This window comes from Canis lupus, chromosome 17 (assembly GCF_003254725.2).
Source record: "Canis lupus dingo isolate Sandy chromosome 17, ASM325472v2, whole genome shotgun sequence".
NCBI classification, from domain to species: Eukaryota; Metazoa; Chordata; class Mammalia; order Carnivora; family Canidae; genus Canis; species Canis lupus.
Window position 1 is genome coordinate 28128244 of NC_064259.1, and position 5798 is coordinate 28134041.

Sequence of the window (5798 nt, forward strand, 5' to 3'; positions counted from 1 at the left end):
CTGAAAGCGATGCTAAACTGCTGAGCCACCCGGGCTGCCCAGGAGCTATAATTTGTGACAAGTGTCCCTATCTCCAAGTGTAGGCCTCAGGTTTACACTATTTAATTACTTCAATGCTAGATATCAATACCTCTCAAGTTTCTTCGCCTAATACTACTTGGCATTTGAAGAATTGTTGGTATTTCAGAATTGTTGATAGAGAACTAATATTTCTATTTCACATTAGAAAATTTTAGTAATCTCAAAATAATGTGAAAAAGTTGAATTAAAAATCAGTGAAAACCATTTTAGGTACTAGCAGACATCCGGTACATAACATTTGGAGATGATCAACAATACAAAAAAACAAAACAAAACAAAACAAAAAAAAACAATACAGCACACAGAAATGATAGTAAGTAATACAAATAAACAATAATATTAAAATTGTCAAATACATCATGGCAGAAATTTGCATGGAGCTTCAAGAGTTATGGCTGACTCAAGGTTTCTGGAAGTTTTTTTTTAAGATTTTATTTATTTATTCAAGGGTTTTTTTTTTTTTTTAGATTTTATTTGTTTATTCATGAGAGACACATAGAGAGAGGCAGAAACATAGTCAGAGGGAGGAGTAGGCTGTCTGTGGGGAGCCTGATGTGGGACTCGAGCCCAGGACCCTGGGATCAAGACCTGAGCCAAAGGCAGACGCTCAAACACTGAGCCACCCACGCGCCCTTCTGCTAGCTTTTTAATGATGTTCAAGTGGGGTGTAGAATATGAGCTGGTTAAGAGATATGCTAGTTTAACAGAGAAAGTCAGTAAAGCTAGAGTCATATACAACTATAACACATTTTACCTTAAGACATTTTTTCTCATCATCTCTTAAATATACATTTGGTGAATTGCATTATTTACTTTGCATATACAGTCCCCATATGGCTTGAGTGCAACAGCTTCAAATGTGGATGAACACTGTGTATTTTGAAATACTAAGACATAATTAGGTATAATATAGATCGTTAATTATGTAATTAAATTCTTAACATCTAAATACCTCTAGTTTTCTTTTTTTTTTAATTTTTATTTATTTATGATAGGCACACAGTGAGAGAGAGAGAGGCAGAGACATAGGCAGAGGGAGAAGCAGGCTCCATGCAGGGAGCCCGACGTGGGATTCGATCCCGGATCTCCAGGATCGCGCCCTGGGCCAAAGGCAGGCGCCAAACCGCTGCGCCACCCAAGGATCCCCCTCTAGTTTTCTAAAATAATTTCCTAGCATTGAATTTTTGGCATCCTCAGAACACTATGAGGTTGACTAATTCACTAATCTTTTGAAGTCATTCAAAATTAATTATTAATGATTGATAATAATAACAGTACTGTGTCATGTTATAAGAATTAAATGAGTTAATATATTTAAAGCCCTTAGTCTCATGCCTGATATATAGTTGCCAAATATATATATGCATATATATTTCATAAATGAAATATATATGATATACTTGAAATATATGATATATATACATCAAGCTAAAATGGCATTCTCATGCCTTTTTGACATATTTTACTGATGAGTTGATGTGAAAATTTTATTGAAAAATAATTTTGAAGATGAAGAAGATGAAGAAACTTTTTCTTAGAGCCTTTGTATTATATTATTTAGTTAGAAACCTATTGCGTTTAGGTGTTTGGCCAAAGAGATAATTATATTACTATTAATATAAAAAATACTAAAAAACATTTACCTGAATTCTAGTCTGTGCCAAATACTGTACTAGGTACAGTATCTACCAAGCATCCCTCCAATAAGTAATGTCTGATTGATATGTTATTTCATTCCATTGTGCAGTTAAGGACATAAGTTTATCCTGGTAAAAGTCCTCAATTTGCATAAAAAATATTTTGTGTATGTATGTATTATATAACCATATATAATTATACATACATATATATACATACATATATATTTTTTAAATTCTTGTTTCTGCCATACCACTAAGGTCTTAGAAGAAATGCTCCTATTAAAATTCAGAGTGTCTCCTTCCAAGATAATGATAACATCAGCAAATTTCAGAAGCATTGGGGCAGCTAAAGCTAGAGAATTGATTAACTCTCTTACAAAGTGGCTCTAATTCAACTAATTAGATGTTGAATGGGTGTTAAAGTTCAGCTCCAGTGATTCATTGCTTTCTTTGGGAGCTCTACCTATCTCATTTAAAGTTTCTAAAACTTAAAGTGGTCCATATAAATACTTATAAACATGAGGTCTTTTTGTACTGGAAAATCTATCTATTATAATTCTAATATACATGCAGGAAGCTATTTGCTAGATTTGAAGCTTAGTAAGCAATGCAGGCAGACCTGTGGTCTTTGCCCATTAATTTATTGTCATTTGGAGAGGCCATTCTCACTGTCATTTATCATTAAACACCAGGACCTTGACCCATTTTAAGTTGTGACTTGAAAATAGAGAAAGTGCACAGCACTCTGCGTGGATGAAGGACTCCAGAGAATCGACTTTCAAGTTTCCACACTAAAAATGTCTTTGGGTCAGTAATCACTGTGACATAGGAAAGTAGATGCAAGCTTCTCATTGTTTGTTTCTTGCTGTGGATTTATCTCTCCTTTACTGTGGTGGAATTCTACAGTAAAAAAAGAGAGTGAGAGTAATGTTTCCACATTCAGATATTTTAACATTAATGGGCTGTGGTCACTGAAGAAAATAGACATCAATTATGGTCTTATTATGAATAATAATACATTGATAACAATAAACTATTTAAATGGATGTTTCCTATGTGTCAGGGAACGTTCTAAACCCTCTGAGACATTTTTATTCATTTAAACCTCATGTTTACTCTCTGTTGTGGGTATTATTATTCTCATTTACAGAAGAATAAACTGAAATTCAAAGAGTCTAGTAACAATAAGCAAAGGAACAGAATCAAGTCTAAGTGTTTCTATAGCACATGCTTTCAAATAATATACAAATCCCTCCTTTCCTTAACTCTGTCATAGCTCAGAGTTGAATACCAGGAAAACAATAAGGGAATCTGGATTGGAAATCTAAGTAAACATCTATGCTGACATCAAGATATCCAAGCCATTCCAAATAAGAGTTCATATAAAGTTGCCATAAGCACTGGCTATATATTTAAATAATGGAGTCCATTTTTCATGTTTCTACAGTCACCATTCCCTGTTCTAAACTTTCCTATTTCTTTAGATTTTCCTTTGGATTCTTGCTTCTATTTATATTGTGCACCTCTCACCACATTGCTGAAAGTTATTCTTATCTTTTCTTTATTCCTAGAGCTGATAGGAGCAACCCACACTAGTCATGGTATTTTTCTATTTGCTCTTCATTTATTGATTAATTAATAGCATTCATTTATTTATATGGTTTAAACTATGTTCCTATAACAAAGAGATTTCCAAAATACTGTGAAGGGAAGATGAAAGTTTGAGGAATGACTCTCATCTCTGACACAGTTTCTCTTTCTAGATTTATTTCCTGGAGATCAGAAAAGATAAAGAGGAAGTAAAGGAAAGCAGGCTCCCTCTTCAAAGATATGATCTAGAAATGAGTGTATCACTGCTGCTCACTTGCTGAAAGTTGATTGCAAGGGAGCCTAAGGAAGAGATTCTCTAATTGCTAATGTCGGCTAGATGCATCAGAGAGTTAGGTTCCTATTGCTCAACTGAGTAAGTGGAGAATGAACACTGATATGGGTGAACTGTCTTTTTTACCTTGCTTGCTGGTCAGAGTTCTTTGCCTATTTCTTATCTCATATTGTCTCTTATCCAGTATACATGTGTCCAATCCAGCATCCTTAGCCCACATGTCCCAAATCAAAGGAAAAAAAAAACATTACTAAAAGTTTAGAAACAACAATGACAACACTCAGCAATGTTAAAGCAGAATAGAGTGGAAACCAATGTGACAGTCACAGTCAGACAAAAGATCAGGCTAGAAGAAATAAACAGAACCACTCCATAGGCAGATACACATTAAACTAATCTGGTGGTTCAGTGTACAATTTCTAGACTTTTTAAGTAGAAGATATAGACCAACAGAGTTATTGGTAGTTTAGTTGGTTGTTTTGACCTCATTTTTCCTTACAAATGTTTGTGTTTGAAAGATAGACTATGTCAGACAGGCTGTAAAATAACATTAACATCAAAGAGCTAATATATCTATGATTAGAAAATAATGCTATAGATAAAAAATAATTCCTTGATTGGAATGAATTAGTTTCCTCAGGGGTTTTGCCATAGAAACTGTTTGCAGTCTCAGTGAAATTGTTTCCAGATAGTTTTGGGTCCTGGCTTCTTTTACCTGGTTTTAAAAGGTTCAGATATCTAATCTGAATATAACAATCCAAATGGGAAATAAATAAAAGATATGTGCACAATAGATTTATTTGTTTTTAGTAGCCATATCAAGATCACTGTTGACCACATGAGGTCCATGCCAATTAAAATTCTCTGCTAATTCAAGAGTCTTTCAGAAACAAAGCAAAACATAGTTTGTATATGGGACAATGTTTTATTCAGTTCAAATTCAATATATTATATTTGTCCTCTTACAGTTAATTGCCCGCCATCTCCTGACTCATGTAGAAGCCATCTACACACATGCTTTTATGACCCTAAAATTTTACATGTCATTCTCTTTACTTAAATGCCTTCTCCTTGTTTTTTTTTCCCTTCTAATCAATTTCCACCAATACCTTAAACATCAATTCAAGTATACCTTGCCCTTGGTAAACTTGCATTACCTAAAAATAGAAGCAAATTTGTTGAATTGAATTGATTCTTTCCCAAATCTTACAATTTCAATCCATAGACACAAGTTGCTAGAAATGTACTTTGCTGATCCATGTTGACTATTTGACCTTGAAGGACGAGTTAGACTCTCAAAGTAAACTAAAGCAATCACTGAAGTAAAGTTTACTCTCGAATTATATTCTGATAATATGGGATCCAATGATCAAATAAAATAAAATTAGAAAAAAATAAAATTAGTTGTTTGCCTATTTGTAAATGATTATGATACATGACCTCATCAGGAAGAAGACATTTGCAGACTGCCAAAGTTGGAAAATTAAAAGAAATTATAGGATACATTATATTAATAGCCAATTCTGCCAATAATCACTTTGCTATTTTGAGAGGCAAAAGAAATGAGGGAACCAGCAGTTAATTAAATATTCAGGTGCTCTAGGCAATTTGCTGAGCACTTTGTTGTACATTGCTTCAATTACCATTATAATACTATCTTATAGACTGTTATCCAATGTTTATAAAAGGAAAATTGAGAATAAGAGAAATCAAGTAACTTTCTATTGTAAAACTGATTCTCTTGGAGGCCCACTCTGAGCCAGAGATTAGTATGCCGAATTTCTTAGGCAATGCTCTTGGGATCAACATCTTTGGAAGAAGTTAAGGAACCCAAACAAGGAGAAATTGGGCTGCAATTCAGTCTGAACAAGGATTCAGCTACCATGAGAAACTCAAGCTGGATGGCCCTTGAGACATGGTCAAGTTTGGGCTTAGGGACACAAACATGTGATACCACTGCTTTGGCCAATCATTTGATGAAAGGTGCCTCATATAATGAGTGCAAGCTTAGGCAAGGTGCCTTTCTTCATCCAAAGTGAATTACTAGAAAGGACTGACAACTGAGAGATTTAATTGAAAAATATCCCCAGCAATATGGACTAAACAATCTGGAGAGTACAGTTGAGCAGCCAAGATATTTCACTCACTGGGCTTCTCTGATATACCTGATTCATATACATCCTGGAAGTAGCTAT